The sequence below is a fragment of the Erpetoichthys calabaricus genome, chromosome 5, assembly GCF_900747795.2.
Source record: "Erpetoichthys calabaricus chromosome 5, fErpCal1.3, whole genome shotgun sequence".
NCBI classification, from domain to species: domain Eukaryota; kingdom Metazoa; phylum Chordata; class Cladistia; order Polypteriformes; family Polypteridae; genus Erpetoichthys; species Erpetoichthys calabaricus.
The window spans coordinates 243,587,164-243,607,094 of record NC_041398.2 but is presented as its reverse complement, the minus strand read 5'-3'; the positions used below and the strand labels follow the sequence as shown (position 1 = coordinate 243,607,094).

Here is a 19,931-nt window from a genome sequence, read left to right as displayed (position 1 = left end):
TATCTATAAATGCGTGTTAGATTTTACGATAACACCAGATGTAGCATCTACAAAATCAGTTGAATGTAAAGCCATGGGTATTTTAACTTCAGCATGATAATAAATAAAAGAGAAGTACAATAGACTTGTGTGTGAAACAATTAGCCTTTGTGAAAACGGACAGCTCTTTCCCATTCTCAGCTCTCTTCTAAATTTCTCTGTTACGTCTTATGCTGTCCTTCTCTGCCCTTTTGTGCAACAAGTCAAAAAGAAAAAAATGAAAACTTAAACATTTTCTGAGGTAACCCCTTATAAAAAAACAGTCATACTTTAAACCTAAAGAAAAAGATATTTTGAATCTTCCCTCTTACTGACATCAACAGCAAAATAAATTTATGTTTCAATGCTTCATAGACGTTGTCACTGTTAGTATTTATATATTTTTTTATTCTACTACAGAAAAGGGCGGCATGGTGGCGCAGTAGTAAGGAGACCTGTGGTTCGCTTTCTGGGTCCTCCCTGCGTGGAGTTTGCATGTTCTCCCAGTGTCTGCGTGGGTTTCCTCCCACAGTCCAAAGACTTGCAGGTTAGGTGCATTGGTGATCCTAAATTGTCCCTAGTGTGTTCTTGGTGTGTGGGTGTGTCACCCTGCCTGGGGATTTGTTCCTGCCTTGCACCCTGTGCTGGCTGAGATTGGCTCCAGCAGATCCCCCGTGGCCCTGTGTTAGCGGGATGGACAATGACTGACTGACTACAGAAAAAGACACAATATTATTCAATTGAATAATGGAGGCACTTTTAATAAAAATGCACTCAATGGGATTTCTGTTTTTTCCCATGGTATTGAACAAGTATTGCCTATTGTACATTTTCAATGTATTGTGATATCTCTACTAAAAGCTATGCATTTAATGTCATATACAAAAAGGGAAAATAAAACTTGTATTTCATAGCTGGAGATTTTGGGTTGGCTGTTTTATGTCCACGGCTGTATTTTTCATATGAGAATTGTTAGGTTCATAATATACACGCTGAAGTAAACTACCTAGCCATTGCATTGGCATAAGCATGAACAATGCAGTCACAGGACATCATATTGGTCAAATCATGTGCTTGCTTAAAACAGAATTGAAAAAGCACCAATGAGCTTGTTATCCATCCATTATCCAACCCGCTATATCCTAACTACAGGGTCACAGGGGTCTGCTGGAGCCAATCCCAGCCAACACAGGGCGCAAGGCAGGAAACAAACCCCGGGCAGGGTGCCAGCCCACCGCAGGGCACACACACACACCAAGTACACACTAGGGACAATTTAGAATCGCCAATGCACCTAACCTGCATGTCTTTGGACTGTGGGAGGAAACCCACGCAGACATGGGGAGAACATGCAAACTCCACGCAGGGAGGACCCAGGAAGTGAACCCAGGTCTCCTAACTGCGAGGCAGCAGCGCTACCCACTGCACCACCATGCTGCCCCTGTACATTGTATTGCAGTGATAAAATTACTAATATGTAAAACAAAAGGACTTTCAAGACACCTAAACTGAGGCTGACACATGAGACTGTGCAGAGAAATACGGAACATTGGGTCATGTTATCTTGAGCTGCTTCCTATTATCAGAGGAGATATTGTTAAAGCCAATCACAACAGAGGAAATAAATATAACTTCAGTAAAAGATTTGTAGATAGTGCTGATCATTTTGTGATTTGTTATTTGTACTGTCCAAAAAAGACCAGCCTCTGGTCAGCTTTCTTAACTACAAGAGGTGTGTTATCTCTAATGTTAGAGTCCATCCATCCATTATCCAACCTGCTATATCCTAACTACAGGGTCACGGGGGTCTGCTGGAGCTAATCCCAGCGCGCAAGGCAGGAAACAAACCCTGGGCAGGGCGCCAGCCCACTGCATAATGTTAGAGTAAATGTTAATATATTCTAATGTGAGTGCCTTGAGCATGGGGAAGCACCTTGATGCATGGGAAAGGCACTATATAAATAAAATGTATTATTATTATTTTTTATTTATTTTTTAATACAAATTCCATCTCTTCATTGCATGTAATGATCCTCATTGGTTCTAAATCCACACTTGCTAAGGTTAACCATTCTTCTATTTTAATTAACAACTAGCCGACCCACGCAGTATATGCCGCATAATTGTTTATTGATGGGTGAACACTTCCTGAAAGACACAGTTGTCCAAATGGGGTAGGTTTGAGGATACGACTGTGAGTGAATGAAAAGATGGAACTCTGGAGAGAGCAACATACAATTGTCCGTGACTGAAAACTGGTTTTGGCAGATACAGGCATATCTTTTTGAAAGTTTGGCCCTGTGGCTTATTAATTGTCATTGCAAAGGCCAATCTAACAGGAAATTGTCTGCGTGTAAAAGTAAAAGGCAAATTTGAATCTGATGGGGTCAGGGAAATCCGGGGAATAAGGACAGTTTGCGAGGTAGCAGCTGCGATAGTTTTACACTCCAGTACATTGCAGTGAATGCTGGTAACAGTCAGTCTAGTGCCATTACAGAGACTTCTTTCTGGCATGAGGTTTCTGAGAAGCATGACGACTGAACCAATTTTAATTTTGAGTTTATGCGGAGGCACGCCAGTGGGAGTAAGACTGCTAAGAAATTCTTCATGGAATGAAGGACGTTCTCGGAAGTGAATGGTGATAGTAGCTGAAAGTATTTGGGACATCACCATAATTTCTGCCTCGCCACCATAAACTCTGGAAGTATTTATGTAGTCAGCGTATTTTTGACCAGACTGTATGACTATGCTTCCGTAACTAAGAACAACGGACAGCACGTCGCCGAAGTTATCGCAATGTTGGCAAACAAAGGTTACAGCTATGGTGCGAAGTTCGAGAGCAACAGTTTCGTCGATGACATTTTTCCAGAAATATCCGATAGAAAGAAACAATTACCTGATGCAGGAATTTGTATAACCTTGAAAGAAGAGTTGTTTCCATGAAATACATGTGAAGCGGTGGTCATGTTAGGAAAATGAACAGTCAATGTGGCTCAGAGGTGCATGTGGACTGTAGCACAGACCAAAGCAACTCAGGATGTGTTTGGTGAGGAGTTGGGGGCGGGCACATGAGCAGACAGTGCGCATGCCTCGAGAGCGAGGGTGGACGCGGGAGGAGGGTTAGAGTTGGTGGGCGGGGCTCTGTCGTGCGTGCGTGCGTGCGTACTCCATGATCAGGCGACTTGGCTTTTATATATATATATATATATATATATATATATAGATATTAACACAAACATCTCTACCCAAGTGAAGAGCCTGGGAGTCACTCTTGACAGTACTCTCTCTTTTTCTTCCCATATAAATAATGTTTCTTGGACTGCCTTCTTCCATTTTCGAAACATTTCTAGACTTTGTCCTGTTCTTACGCAACACAGTACTGAAGTATTGGTTAATGCCCGAGTCACCTCACGTATAGATTACTGTAATGCGGCTCTATCTGGCATCCCGCAAAAACGCATCCATCGTTTACAACTTATTCAAAATTCTGCTGCCAGGATAATAACCTGCTGTTCTAAATCCACTGAACATATTACACTTATTCTCTCTCAACTTCACTGGCTCCCTGTTAACTATGGAATACAATACAAAATACTGCTCTTAACATTTAAAGCTCACCACAACCTCACTGATCTCCTACAGACTTACACTCCTATCGCTCACTCAGATCCTCATCTGCAGCTCGACTTTCTGTACCGCACATCCAACTCTGGTCTATGGGAGCTCGAGCGTCCTCTCGAAGTGCTCTTAAACTCTGGAATTCACTTCCCTCTCATATTCGTCAGCTCGATTCAATAACACATTTTAAAACTGTGTCCTCAAAACTTTTCTTTTCTTTTGAATTTTGCACTGTTCCTGCCTGTTATTGTTGTTTGTTTACCAATTATAGCTTTTTGATTTATCGTTCTCTTTATTTTTATTTTACTAATGTTGTTTAATTTCATTGTAAGGTGACCTTCAGTGTTAAGAAAGGTGCCTATTAAATAAAATGTATTATTACATGATGGCTAAATAATCCTGTATGAATTTATTAAAGTGATAATTTTCATTTTGTCCAATTTAGAGTTGCACAGAACCAGATACTATCCCATAATACATGGATCCAAAGAAGAAACAGATATCCTGGATGGGATGGAGCTCTGGGGCTCTTCTCCATCACTAGGCACATACCTGCACTTACTTATATGTGGAGAATTCAGGGTCGCTGATTACACTAAAAACCCACAATACCAGTAACACAAAGTATCCTGGGAAAGCAATTTGCATAAATGAAAAAAATACCTTTAATTTGTAAAATAAACTCAATAAAAGACCAAATTACCTGATAAATGAAAGAATAAAATGAAAGGCCATCAACACACTGCAAATAAACAAGACACAGTAAACTGTAATTGAAAGACTTCAAAATCAGGTGTTAAGCTGGCAGGACACTAGATGCCATCTTACTGTCTAATTTCATGCATGTGTACAGAAATACATTGGCAAGTTCCATTGGACTCATTAATGAAGGGTAAGTATCATTATGTTTTATAAAAAATCACTTCAATTATACGTATTTGTTTTCAACATCCAACTTAACTAAAATATAATAATGAAATAATTTGGAGCTTAAAATATAACAGAAATAAAAATCATCTTTAAAAACCATGCTTTCATTTTTCAAACCCTCATATGAAAGCATGTGTCCCCTCACAAGCATATCCTAACAGATGCAGTCGGATTAGTTCTTTCCATTTTCTAAATTGCCCATGCAGTTATGGGTCTCAGAGAGTAGGTGCCTATCCTGGTAGGTAGTATTGGTTGGGGTGGGGGGAACCAAACCTTATTGGGTACTACACATTCATGCACCTGCGGTGGGCTGGCACCCTGCCCGGGGTTTGTTTCCTGCCTTGCGCCCTGTGTTAGCTGGGACTGGCTCCAGCAGACCCCTGTGACCCTGTAGTTAGAATATAGCGGGTTGGATAATGGATGGATGGACATTCATGCACACACCCATGCTGCCATAAGTTGGGCAAATTGAAAATTTCCAGTCGGTCACTCTAAATAGGTACTTTTGACAGCTACAGTGTGTGTGTGATTATGGCTGATGTTAAAGCCTCACAGATCTAAACAGTCCCTGGGTTCAAATTCAACTTGCACATTCTTTTAGTATCTAACTTGGTTTTCTCTGGGTACACCAATTTTCTTCGGATTTGTAAGGTGAGCAGGTTAAGTGACTCTCAACTGGTCCTGTGTGAATAAATGAGTTAGTAAGCCCCACCAGAGACTTGTACCCTGTATGGTGTGTACCACTGCTTTGTGCCAAGCACTTCCACCATAGCTCCAGCCTTCCAGGTCACTGCATTTAAAAGAAAGAGTCTGCTTGAAGATTAAATGAATAAATGAATAATTCACATGGTACATCTTTCTTTTCATTTTGATTTTTTTTTTCCATTTCATCCCACATTTTAGTACATAAGACCTTATGAGGTGGCACTGTGAGGTAGCACTGCTGCCTCTCAGTAAGAACGCCAAGGGTCGTGTTCTTGGTTGCTCCCTACACTCTTAAATGGTTCTTTCATGGCACTTTATGAGATTGTGCAGCTCCATTGCTTGACAATCCATGCCAAGACAAAAAGAAAGGTGATACAAATTAGAAAGCCACTTCAATCACTAATCTGTCCAACTTCCACCTTTTCTGTCCAAGATTGCAGAAGCGGTGGGCAAAAATCAGAGAATTTACCTCTAGACAGGACCCAATGAATTGTGTTGGATAAAAAAGATTTTTGGTGTTTGGATATGAAAATGTTTTTATTTGAAAGGTGCTATAAAAAGGAATATTTCAGATCTTATTCTAAGTACACACCTGTACCACTGAAAAGTACTATTTGTGTATGCAATAGACTGCTTAATATGCAGTAATTGCTCAACTGGAAGAATTCTATCTCGCCTCTTTTTAGTCAATGATGTTATATATTATCTAAAACTAGGGGGTTAAGCCCCCTGCTCGCTTCGCTCACCAACCCCCCCACCACCACCCGGCCTGCACTACACACCAACCACTTTGCATCTCTGTCGCTCGCGTTGTGAAGAGGGGGGCTGAATGCACCACCAAGGAGACGCGGTCGCTCCTCTGAGACCCCTCTTAAATGGTGATACAATGGGAAACAAAGAGTTTTATTTTTTTACCTCCTCTTTGCTCGATCAGCTGCTGGATTGCTGCTGCTGCCGTGCCGCGTGATCTGCATCTCGTGCGGCACTTTGAACATTTAAAAGCCTGTACAGCAGCTGTCTTTTTCTCTCACTGCCTTGTCTCTCTTCTCCCCCAGACATCCTCTGCTCGTGAGGCACACCCCTATGAAGAGGACGATTTTCTATTCTTTTAATTTCACCGAGTAAAAAACAAAAGATTTATAAGTTTCATTATATAAGGTGTGGCGGACGGCTGAAGTCCTTACCTGGCCGGGACGTCGTGAGCATGGAAGGACAGGGGGAGAAAGTGTTTTCAAAACCGTTTCTCCCTCAGAGCGACAGAGGACAGCCCCCTTGGTTTCCAGCAGGGCCATGGGTCATGAGCATAGAGGCTCAACCCTGTTGGGGCCCGTGCCCACCGCCAAAGGGAGCCTGGTCTTTTACAGGGTCCTATTGGCAGCACTTCCACCACATCCGGAAATGCTGCCAAAAACTGTCCCTTCCGACTACACACGGAGCTCGATTCACTCCTGAAAGAGACTTATGTTTGTTTAAAGTGTCTGAATAACGTTTCTGTCTCTAAAATCTGTGTGTCTGTGCAACTCTGTGAGCCAAGCGTGACAGCGTATGTGGATTTCACTTTCACCAAACAACAAATCTTTTAATTCTCGCGGATACGCCTTTTCATTGGGAAGAAACATTGCTTTTCCCTGATGGCAACACGAATTAGACGATCTACAAGTCTCCAACTTAAAGTTTAAATCCGAACAATATATTCAATCTCTTTTCGCTGTTCCGTTATTTCACCAAGTAAAAGACAAAAGATTTATTTGGGATAAAGGGAACCCAGAGCATATAATAATTTCCGTTTGTTTGCGCTAATGCGATCTTTACTATCATTTATTTGAGACTTTCATCGAATTTTAGTACTTTCATTATATCTAAACTGCTCTGCATGTGTATCGCGCCAACGTTTTTGAACCTCTTTACGACATTACACTTTGTCTTTTACTCTTTGTCTTTTATTTCCGGCCTCGGGTCTGGTTAAATCTCATGGCACAAAGTCTCGTCTCGCAGGACTTGAAAGTATCTCTCTCTGAAAGAGTCACATCTCGTCCCAGGCTAAAAAGTCTCATCTCATCCCAGGATTTTTTTTATATAATAGAGAGAAATTACAGATTTAAGTCTGGCAGGATGGCGTAGTGGTTAATGCTTTGGACTTCAAACCCCAAGGTTGCTGGTTCAAAGCCTGCTACTGACACTGTGTGGCCCTGAGCAAGTCACTTTCACCTGCCTGTGCTCCATTTGGAAATTGAGAATTAAAGATTTGTTGTTTGGTGAAAGTGAAATCCACATATGCGAGCGAGCGGCAGAGATGCGAAGTGGCTGGCGCGTAGCACAGGCCGGGGTGTTGGAGACCAAAGCAAGCAGGGGGCAAAGCCACCTAGTATTAAAAGAACATCAAAACATTTTTTACATTCTCAAACTCCAAATGTCTTTTAAATTTCATCAAATGTTATACCACAAAAAGTCCTTCTACTTGTGAATTTCCTCTTGGGATTAATAAAGTATCTATCTATCTATCTATCTATCTATCTATCTATCTATCTATCTATCTATCTATCTATCTATCTAGTTAAAGTTCCACATCCCACAAATTCATAAGCAGCGTGTAATGGCAATGGAACTATTGGAAAAAAGGATGGATGGATTGATGGAACAGCACATGTGTATGTTTTTGTTCACAGTGGCGAAGTACACTAGAGGTGTTCACGAAGCATTCACATCTCAGTGTTATCAGCCAATTACAAAGCAGGAAATCAGAGTTAACATTAATAAATGAAAAGAAAACAAATTCCCAAGGAATGATGGTTTCACAAATGAATTCTACAAATACTTTCATAATGTGTTTGATGGTATTTTATTTGAACCATTTAATGATTCATTACGAAGGAAGGAAATGCCTCCCTCTTTAAAGTGGGGGCGATTTGTCCGATAACAAATGTCAATAAAGATGGCCTATTCTTAGAAAACTAGAGGCTTAAACTGCTGCTAAATAATGATACAGAATTGTTTGCTTTAATATAGATTAAAGGGTGGGCTGTATCAAATAATACATGAAGCACAGTCTGGCTTTATGAAGAGTAGACACTTTTCTAGTAACATATGCCTGATCCTGAACTTACTGGATTATAGCGATATTATAAAAGACGATAGCATGATTTTATATCATATATATCATAATTTAATATCTAAATACCTTGATTTATTTGGTTTTGGGCCTTATTTCCAGGATGCTCTTAGGATGTTCTATGATGGGTGCACAAGCACAGTGAGATTATGTCAAGGAACATCTGGACGGTGTAACGTATGTACAAGTATTCATCAGGGATGTTCTATATCGCCTTTCCTGTTTTTATTAGTGGCTCAGACTTTGGCACTGCACTGTAATAATAATGTGGTAAAAGACAACAATATCGAAGGTTCAAAGGTTAAATTATGTCAGCTGGCAGATGGTACAACTGCTCTTCTTATTGACAAGGAAGAAGTTGCTGAAGTACTCACATGTATGAATGAGTCCTCCTGTGCCTCAGGATTAGATTTAAACATTGACAATTAATGGCCGTTGTTTTTTTTTTTTTTAAAGGTCATTGGCATACCAGTAAAGAAAGTGGTGACAAACTTTGGAATTAAAATACGTAAAGAACAAGATTAAGGAAGGACACTAAATTTGGTGCCTTCTGTAGAGAAAGCTAAATAGAGATTCAATATAAGGTTGCTTAGAGATTGGTCATTGGAGGGTCAAGTTCTGTTATCTGAGACAGAAGGCATTTCTCAGTTTGACTACATGGCCCTTTCTTTACATGTTCCTAACAATATAATTGTAGATTATGATAGATCCAGTTATAACTTTACATGTAAAAATAAGTTTCATTATATAAGGTGTGGCGGACGGCTGAAGTCCTTACCTGGCCGGGACGTCGTGAGCATGGAAGGACCGGGGGAGAAAGTGTTTTCAAAACCGTTTCTCCCTCAGAGTGACAGAGGAGAGCCCCCTTGGTTTCCAGCAGGGTCATGGGTCATGAGCATAGAGGCTCAACCCTGTTGGGGCCCGTGCCCACCGCCAAAGGGCGCCTGGTCTTTTACAGGGCCCTATTGGCAGCACTTTCACCACATCCAGAAATGCTGCCAGAAAAAGCTTGTTGGGCACCTGAACTCCATCCGGGTGACCTATAAAAGGAGCCAGTCACCACCACTCAATGGCCTGAGTCAGGAAAAAATGGACAAAGATCTTGAGGAGGAGTGGAGGTGGAAGGACTGGCGGCAAAAGGGACCATGTTGTGCTCTGTGAGCCTTGTGTGATGGAGGCAACTACAAATAAAACCGTTTGCTGTGTGGCAAACCTGTGTTGTGCCTGTCTGTGTCTGGGTTAGGGTGGCTAAACGCATCCGGGCTTCAAAAAGGAAATCCATCCTAGTTAATCCCAAAAATAAAGGTGGCAACAATGTCTTAGATCTCTATGCTACAAATAGAATTTTTAAAATTAAACTGAATTGAAAGATACATGACACATAGTATGTGGAAACCCATACCAAAATGGATGTTTCTGCTAAAATGCAATCTTGATGTAAATAAACTCCCAATCAGATTGCCCAGCTTTCACAAGCAAGTGTTTCCATCATGGATGTTAATTTACAAAGATAATTTTCTCTTCATTGCATATGGAACAACATAGATATGAATTATAAGAATTTCAGAATTTCCCTGTGGGATTTTGAATTTCCCATTGGAATTAATAAAATGTATTTAATCTAATCTAATTTAAGAGCAAAACTTTATTTTCACTCTCATGGTTTAGGAATGGCATATGGTTAGTTGCACAATTATAAAATAAGCAGGGCAGGTTGCTGTCTTATATAAAATTTTTAGATAAATTTCAAATTCCACCATTATGAGTGCCATTCCTAACTAGGTAATTGCTTTAATTAATAGAAATAAACTTTTGGTGATGGGAATCCTTTCTCTTTAATGTGTGTTTATTTATAAAAAGAACATTAATTTAACAGACCGAAAATGTAAAAATGCTAATGCTTCATATGAGGACATTGTGTAACTCTTGTGTAATGAAGATATGGAAGAGGATGATCCGCTGTGCCCCCCGTCCCACGCTCCGTGGGTGGCTGGAGCGGGGATGAGCCGCACCGGTTCCGACCCCCTTGCCGGCCATCACGTCGGAGGCGCCATCTGACGACGCCTAGCCGGCCTGGGGGGCGGCACAGTGGTGCAGTGGGTAGCGCTGCTGCCTCGCAGTTGGGAGACCTGGGGACCTGGGTTCGCTTCCCGGGTCCTCCCTGCGTGGAGTTTGCATGTTCTCCCCGTGTCTGCGTGGGTTTCCTCCGGGCGCTCCGGTTTCCTCCCACAGTCCAAAAACATGCAGGTTAGGTGGATTGGCGATTCTAAATTGGCCCTAGTGTGTGTGGGTGTGTTTGTGTGTGTCCTGCGGTGGGTTGGCACCCTGCCCGGGATTGGTTCCTGCCTTGTGCCCTGTGTTGGCTGGGATTGGCTCCAGCAGACCCCCCGTGACCCTGTGTTCGGATTCAGCGGGTTGGAAAATGGATGGATGGATGGATGATCTGCTGTGGCAACCCCTAACAGGAGCAGCCGAAAGAAGAAGAAATGTAACTCTTGTGTAATGCCTTCATGTATTTCCTTTTGGAATGCAAAATTTGAAAACATTGATTATGAAACTGTATGGACAACCCCACATCACTACTGCCTGACAAATAGGGTCAAAGAAATCACGCATGGAATTGTACATAAAATGTATCCCATTAAGCTAACCTTGACCAGATCTAAGCAGGATCACAGTGAACTTTGTATGTTTTGAGGTAATGGGACAGAAACTATCTTACATTTATTTGCTATCTGTATTTACCCAATCTCTTTGGGTATTAATTCAAAATTGTCTGGAGCTCTTATGGTTACTGTTAACTTTAAAAAAAAGTTGACCACATATTATGTTATGTGAGGAATAACATACCTAAAGAAATGATATCTCGCTATTATAAAAAAAAAATCTTGAAAGGAGAGGATACGTGATTTTCTCAGACACACTTTAACGTCCCACAAGAGACACTTTAACGTCCCGGGAGACAAGTTAGTGAGACAAAAGGACAGCTGCTGTACAGACTTTTAAATGATCAATGCGCAGCGCGACAAGCAGAACACGCAGCTAGGCAGCAGCAAGCCAGCAGCTGATCTGATGGCATCTCCATAGCGTGCATTCAGCCCCCCCCACCACCTCTCCCCCTCACAACGCGATTGACAGAGACATGAAGTGGCTAGCTCGTACCGCGCCCAGGTTTTGGTGGGGGGGGGTGTGTGTGGGTGAGGAGTGGGGGTATGGAGAGCAAAGCGAGCAGAGGGCAAAGGCTCGTACCGTGCCCTGGTTGGGGGGGGTAACAAAACCCCCTAGTACATTATTAATTTGGTACTGTTGATTGGGACCTTTTAAATACACAAAGCTAAATGGGCTAACAGTCTTCCATTGTTTATTATGGGCAGAACTAAGCTTCAGTAGAATTTAAATTCATTGATTAGGCTGAAAAACAAACAGGCACAGAAGACAACCAAATAGGAACAAAATTGAATTTGATTTAACATGGTTATCTCTGGATGCTGATGGATTGTATTGTATATTGTCTCATGATTGTATGTTCTTTTGAGTTTTTGAGTTTTGAGTAAAGAATTCATCCATCCATCCATTTTCCAACCCACTGAATCCGAACACAGGGTCACGGGGGTCTGCTGGAGCCAATCCCAGCCAACACAGGGCACAAGGCAGGGAACCAGTCCCGGGCAGGGTGCCAACCCACCGCAGGACACACACAAACACACCCACACACCAAGCACACACTAGGGCCAATTTAGAATCGCCAATCCACCTAACCTGCATGTCTTTGGACTGTGGGAGGAAACCGGAGCGCCCGGAGGAAACCCACGCAGACACGGGGAGAACATGCAAACTCCACGCAGGGTGGACCCGGGAAGCGAACCCGGGTCTCCTAACTGCGAGGCAGCAGCGCTACCACTGCGCCACCGTGCCGCCCGAGTAAAGAATTTCATTTTAAAAATTCAGACGCAGATTATATGAAAGGCACTATATCATGGACTATTCTGCAAACTTGTAAACTATCACCAATCATGATTCCAGACTATATGTTTGATAGATAGATAGATAGATAGATAGATAGATAGATAGATAGATAGATAGATAGATAGATAGATAGATAGATAGATAGATAGATAGATAGATAGATAGATAGATAGATAGATAGATAGGTTAAGTCAGTAAGTAAATACATTTGCCTCATATATATTTTTAGAAGTATTGACAAAGGATGGATGGATGGATGGGGCAGTGTATGCATGTGCAATTTCGCCAATCATATTTAAAGCGCTATATCAGAGTAACTTGAAAACTTCTTCAAAATGCTGTTTACATGATAGACACCATATCATAGACTAATTTGAGAGCTTGCAAGCATGCACTGATCATGATTCCTGACTATACGTTTAAGAAGACAGACAGATAGATAATTGAACAGGTCAAGATAGTAAGTAAATTTGCCTCATTTATTTAACAGATGTATTGGGAAAGGATGGATGGATTGATAGGGTAGTGTATGCATATGTAATTGAGCTGATTATATTTAAGGCACAATACCAGACTAATTTCAGAAGCGTTCACTGATCAAGCGTCCAGACTAGAACATGAAGCCAGTATACACAAGAACAACCATTCAGCCCAACAAACCTTGCCAGTTAATTTTTCTAAAAAAACATCAAGTCTAGTTTTGAAAGTCCCTAAAGTCTTACTGTCTTACCACACTACTTGGGTCAAATATTTCAAGTGTCTGTGGTTCTCTGTCTAAAGAAAAATTTCCTAATGTTTGTGAGACATTTACCCTTCACAAGTTTCCAAGTGTGTCTCCGTGTTCCTGATAGGTCTCGATGTACTGTAAAGTCTCAGCTCTTTTAATCTTTCTTCATAACTCATCGCACGTAGCCCTAAATCAGCCTAGTTTCTCTTCTCTGGACTTTTTCAAAAGCTGCTATGTGCTTTTTGTAGCCTGGAGATCAATACTACATACAGAACTCCAGATGAGGTCTCACCAGTGTGTTGTAATGCTTTAACGTAACCTAATTGGACTTGTACTCCACACATCAAGGCGCTATATAACCTGACATTCTGTTACTTTCTTAATGTCTTCAGAACACTATCTGGCAGTTGATAGTGTCGAGTCCACTATGACTCCTAAATCCTTCTCATAAGGTGGACTCTCAATTTTCAGACCTCCCATTTTGTATTCAAACCTCATATTTTTATTTCCAAAGTGTAATACTTTACATTTAATTACATTAAACTTCATCTGCCACAAATGTGCCCAAGCCTGTATGCCTTCCAAGTCCCTAATATATATATATATATATATATATATATATATATATATATATATATATATATATATATATATATATATATACACACAGTGTATCCGGAAAGTATTCCCAGCGCATCACTTTTTCCACATTTTGTTATGTTACAGCCTTATTCCAAAATGGATTAAATTCATTTTTTTCCTCAGAATTCTACTCACAACACCCCATAATGACAACATGAAAAAAGTTTATTTGAGATTTTTGCAAATTTATTAAAAATAAAAAAACTGAGAAACCCCATGTCCATAAGTATTCACAGCCTTTGCTCAATACTTTGTCGATGCTCCTTTGGCAGCAATTCCAGCCTCAAGTCTTGGCTTCCGTCTGGCCACTCTACCATACAGGCCTGATTGGTGAATTGCTGCAGAGATGGTTGTCCTTCTGGAAGGTTCTCCTCTCTCCACAGAGGACCTCTGGAGCTCTGACAGAGTGACCATCGGGTTCTTGGTCACCTCCCTGACTAAGGCCCTTCTCCCCCGATCACTCAGTTTAGATGGCCGGCCAGCTCTAGGAAGAGTCCTGGTGGATTCGAACTTCTTCCACTTACGGATGATGGAGGCCACTGTGCTCATTGGGACCTTCAAAGCAGCAAAAATGTTTCTGTAACCTTCCCCAGATTTGTGCCTCGAGACAGTCCTGTCTCGGAGGTCTACAGACAATTCCTTTGACTTCATGCTTGGTTTGTGTTCTGACATGAACTGTCAACTGTGGGACCTTATATAGACAGGTGTGTGCCTTTCCAAATCATTTCCAGTCAACTGAATTGACCACAGGTGGACTCCAATGAAGCTGCAGAAACATCTCAAGGATGATCAGGGGAAACAGGATGCACCTGAGCTCAATTTTGAGCTTCATGGCAAAGGCTGTGAATACTTATGTACATGTGCTTTCTCAGTTTTTTTTATTTTTAATAAATTTGCAAAAACCTCAAGTAAACTTTTTTCACGTTGTCATTATGGGGTGTTGTGTGTAGAACTCTGAGGAAAAAAATGAATTTAATCCATTTTGGAATAAGGCTGTAACATAACAAAATGTGGAAAAAGTGATGCGCTGTGAATATATATATATATATATATATATATATATATATATATATATATATATATATACACACACAATATATTAAAATTAGCAGCGGCCCTAGCACTGACCCCAGAGGAGCACCACTCTTAACATCAGCTATTTCTGATGAGGTTCCTGACACCAACACCCTCAGTTTCCTGTGTCTGAGCCAATTCAACACCCATCTTCACACCAAACCCTGAACTGCCACGGCTCATGTGCCACCTTATCAATTACTTTCTGAAAGTCCAGATAAATAATTGCATATATTCCACTCTGCTCATAACCTTTTGTTGCTTCCTCATAGAATTCCAGCATGTCAGTACAACACGACCTCCCTCTTTTGAACTCATGAAGATGATTCACTGACACTCCTGTCCTTGCCAGGTGTTGCTCAATCTTATCCTTAATAATTCCTTCCATTAATTTTCCTGTGATGCACGTTAAGCTTACTGGCCTATAGTCGCTTGGACCTCCACGGTCACCCTTTTTATATAACGCCATAATACTTGCCATTTTCCAGTCCTACAGAATTCCCCCAGAGTGCAGTGACTTCCTAAAAATATGCCTCAGTGATTTATATCTGTACTCGCTAATCTCCTCAAGAACTCGAGCGTAAATAATATTAACCTCGTCCTGGAGATTTGTGTAATTTCAGCCTATTTAATATGAGCAGTACATCTCCCTACTTCTCCAAAAAAAAGGTTTTTGAACAATTTAAGAAAGTAAGTAAATAAATTTGCTTTATCTATGCTTTTTTTCTTCTTTTTTTAGAGTTCCAGAGTAAAACAAAAGATCCACAGCAACCCAACCCGTAAACAGACTTACGAGCTCACGCGACTTCCAGTCTTCACTTCATCACACAATTCGCCGGAATCTATACTTTTTCGTGACGGTCAAGGTACAATATATACTTTCTTGATAGTTTTTCCCCAGTTTGTCACAGAAGCTTGACGCCGGTATTTTATATCCTCTCGAGAGCTCAGCTTTGCTTTCCACCAAACTGGAACAGCAGGAGGGCGGACGCCGTCACTATAGCAACGGCACTCCGGAAGAGGCGAGGATGGGCGGGAGGAGCGCGCTGCGGAGTGCGTGTGGCCGAGAGCCAGACCGTAGACATAGAATTACTAGACGCCGCATGACCAGCAGCATCGTACGTCAACGTCGCCGCCATATTGCGAGTGGCACTACTGTGCAGTGAAGTAATGAATAATGTGCTGCTTGGGATTGTACAAACCGTTGTACGCTCCAAACTAGATCCCGGGGGATTACATTTCATAGGTAAGGCTGAACAATTGTTTTGATTATATCTGGCCATTAGAAAATCCCGTTTTATAGCACTCAAGGTCACCTTACAATAAAATTAAACAACATTAGGAAAATTAAAACAAGAGAATGATAAATCAAAAAGTAATAATTAGCAAACAAACAAAGATAACTGGCAGCAACAGTGCAAAACTCACAATTGGTATGCCAGTTTGAAAAGATAAGTTTTGAGCGTAGTTTTAAAATGTGTTATTGAATCGAGCTGATGTATATGAGAGGGAAGAGAATTCCCGAGTTGAGGAGCGCTATGAGAGACGCTGGAGCTCCCATAGACCAGAGTTGGATGTGCGGTACAGAAAGTCGAGCTGCAGATGAGGATCTGAGTGAGTGAGAGGAGTGTCAGTCTGTAGGAGATCAGTGAGGTTGTGGAGAGCTTAAAATGTTAAGAGCAGTAATTTGTATTGTATTCTGTAGTTAACAGGGACCTAGTGAAGTTGAGAGAGAATTGGTGTAATATGTTCAGTGGATTTAGAACAGCAGGTTATTATCCGGGCAGCAGAATCTTGAAGAAGTTGTAAGCGATGGATAAGTTTTTGTGGGATGCCAGATAGAATAGCATTACAGTAATCTATACGTGAGGTGACTCGGGCATTAACCGATACTTCAGTACTGTGTTGCGTAAGAACAGGACAAAGTCTAGAAATGTTTCGGAGATGGAAGAAGGCAGTCCGAGAAACATTACTTATATGGGAGGAATTATTTAATAAACCTTAGATCCTCTTCCTCCACCCATCTGACCGTCCCTCCCGCCCGTCTAACCACCATGGGGAGCAGAGCTTTCAGCCGTTCTGCTCCCAAGCTCTGGAATTCATTACCTGCGGAGCTCCGAAACATCAAATCATACTCATTTTTCAAATGCAAACTTAAAACGCATCTGTTTAAAATGGCTTTTTCTTTTTCATTCTGATTACAGTGGTTTTGTTTGGTTTTAATTTTTAGATTTTCTGATGTTTTAAGTTGTTTATAATTGTGTCTTTTATTTATTTATTTATTGTTTGTTCGGTGTCCTTGAGTTCTTTGAAAGGCCCCTTGTACAAATAAAATGTATTATTATTATTATTATTATTATTATTATTATTATTATTATTATTAGTGTATAAATGGATATACAGTTAGGTCCATAAATATTTGGACAGAGACAACTTTTTTCTCATTTTGGTTTTGTACATTACCACAATGAATTTTAAATGAAACAACTGAGATGCAGTTGAAGTGCAGACTTTCAGCTTTAATTCAGTGGGGTCAACAAAACGATTGTATAAAAATGTGAGGCAACTAAAGCATTTTTTAAACACAATCCCTTCATTTCCGGGGCTCAAAAGTAATTGGACAAATGAAATAACTGGAAATCAAATGTTCATTTCTAATACTTGGTTGAAAACCCTTTGCTGGCAATGACAGCCTGAAGTCTTGAACTCCTGGACATCACCAGATGTTGGGTTTCCTCCTTTTTAATGCTCTGCCAGGCCTTTCAGTTGCTGTTTGTTTGTGGGCCTTTCTGTCTGAAGTTTAGTCTTCAACAAGTGAAATGCCTGCTCAGTTGGGTTAAGATCAGGTGACTGACTTGGCCATTCAAGAACTTTCCTCTTCTTTGCTTTAATAAACTCCTGGGTTGCTTTGGCTGTATGCTTTGGGTCATTGTCCATCTGTATCATGAATCAATTTGACTGCTGTATTTAGCTGGATTTGAGCAGACAGTATGTCTCTGAACACCACAGAATTCATTCGGCTGCTTCTGTCCTGTGTCACATCATCAATAAACACTAGTGTCCCAGTGCCACTGGCAGCCATCACACTGCCTCCCTCCACCGTGTTTTACAGATGATGTGCTATGCTTTGGATAATGAGCTGTTCCACACCTTCTCCATACTTTTTTCTTGCCATCATTCTGGTAGAGGTTGATCTTGGTTTCATCTGTCCAAAGAATGTTTTTCCAGAACTGTGCTGGCTTTTTTAGATGTTCTTTAGCAAAGTCCAATCTAGCCTTTCTATTCTTGAGGATTATGAGTGGCTTGCACCTTGCAGTGCACCCTCTGGATTTACTTTCATGCAGTCTTCTCTTTATGGTAGACTTGGATATCGATACGCCTACCTCCTGGAGAGTGTTGTTCACTTGGTTGGCTGTTGTGAAGGAGTTTCTCTTCACCATGGAAATGATTCTGCAATCATCCACCACTGTTGTCTTCCATGGACGTCCAGGTCTTTTTGCGTTGCTGAGTTCACCAGTGCTTGCTTTCTTTCTCAGGATGGACCAAACTGTAGATTTTGCCACTCGTAATACTGGAGCAATTTCTCGGATGGGTTTTTTTTGATGGCTTCTTTCACCTGCATGGAAAGCTCCTTTGACCGCATGTTGTCTGTTCACAGCAAAATCTTCCACATACAAGCACTACACATCAAATCAACTCCAGGCCTTTTATCTGCTTAATTGATAAGGACATAATGACGGACTTGACCACACCTGTCGATGAAATAGCCTTTGAGTCAATTGTCCAATTACTTTTGAGCCCCTGAAATGAAGGGATTGTGTTCAAAAAATGCTTTAGTTGCCTCACATTTTTATGCAATCGTTTTGTTCACCCCACTGAATTAAAGCTGAATGTCTGCACATCAACTGCATCGGAGTTGTTTCATTTAAAATTCATTGTGGTAATGTACAGAACCAAAATTAGAAAAAAGTTGTCTCTGTCCAAATATTTATGGACCTAACTGTAAATAATTGCATGTAAACGATTCACCAAAATCTGTTGTATTTAAACCATACTGTTTTAAACGTTATTGTTTTTCATTAGAAAACCCGGTTTCCACGTCTACCTGTATTAGTTTAAATGGCACTTTTGCCACTCGCAGTATGGCGGACACGCTGACGTATCATGTCGACTGGGCAACACAGTGAATGCGGCGTCTATCTATATATGTCTATAAGGCGGACGGGGATGTCAGGTGAGTTCTAAAGATGTGTTTTGGTAAAGGAGGTATGGTACTTATCACTTATATAACAGAAGTCTTGTTTAAACTACATATTTTTTTAGCAAAAATCTCCCTTAGAAAAGTGGAAAAATGAACGCTGAAGCACACCATTGATTGTGACAATGCACTTTCAGTACATTGGGGTGTGTCGTTGCACCTTTGATCCGCTAATTCTGGTCAGGGTCTCAAAGGAAACGTAGATTAGCTGGGCATAGCAGGTCACTTTACCGTCATTGGTCACAGTGGTCTTCATTGCCACATGTGTTTCGCATTTTTATGTTTCGGCCTTTTGCTAAAATGATTGAAGTTATTTTTCCCGTCATTCAGCAGTACTCCATAGCCCAGAATGACAAAGCAAAAAAAAAAAGGTTTTCAGGAATTTTTACAAATATATTTAAAACAGAAAATTATAAATATCCTGCGGTGGGTTGGCACCCTGCCCGGGATTGGTTCCTGCCTTGTGCCCTGTGTTGGCTGGGATTGGCTCCAGCAGACCCCCGTGACCCTGTGTTTGGATTCAGCGGGTTGGAAAATGGATGGATGGATGGAAATTGTAAATATCCAACTGACTCAAGTGTTCAGACCCTTTATTCAGTACTTCATTGCCTGAAGACTTTCTTGGGTTTGACATGACAAGCTTTACACAGCCGGATTTGGGGATTTTCCGACATTCTTCTCTGCATATCCTCTCAAACTCCATCAGGCTGGATGTGGACCATGAGTGGGCAGCTATTTTTCTAAGTCACTCTGGTGATGTTCAATTGGGTTCAAGTCTGGCTTCCGACTGGTCCACTCAAGGACTTTCACAGAGTTGTCCCTAAGAGTGTCGTGTCATGTTGTTAGGTGATCCTTTGACCCTGTCTAAGGTCCAGAACACTAAG

General features: G+C 41.1%; 1 protein-coding gene across 1 annotated transcript in view; it reads right to left on the bottom strand.

Moving 5' to 3' along the window:
- Positions 1 to 15,776, bottom strand: part of ttc29 (tetratricopeptide repeat domain 29) — a 225,685-nt gene extending 209,909 nt beyond the window's left edge. The window contains exon 1 of the mRNA XM_051928172.1: positions 15,583 to 15,776. The gene's annotated coding sequence lies outside the window, so the exon portion shown is untranslated. The remainder of the gene's footprint in view (positions 1 to 15,582) is intronic.
- Between the last annotated feature and the right edge of the window lie 4,155 nt (positions 15,777 to 19,931).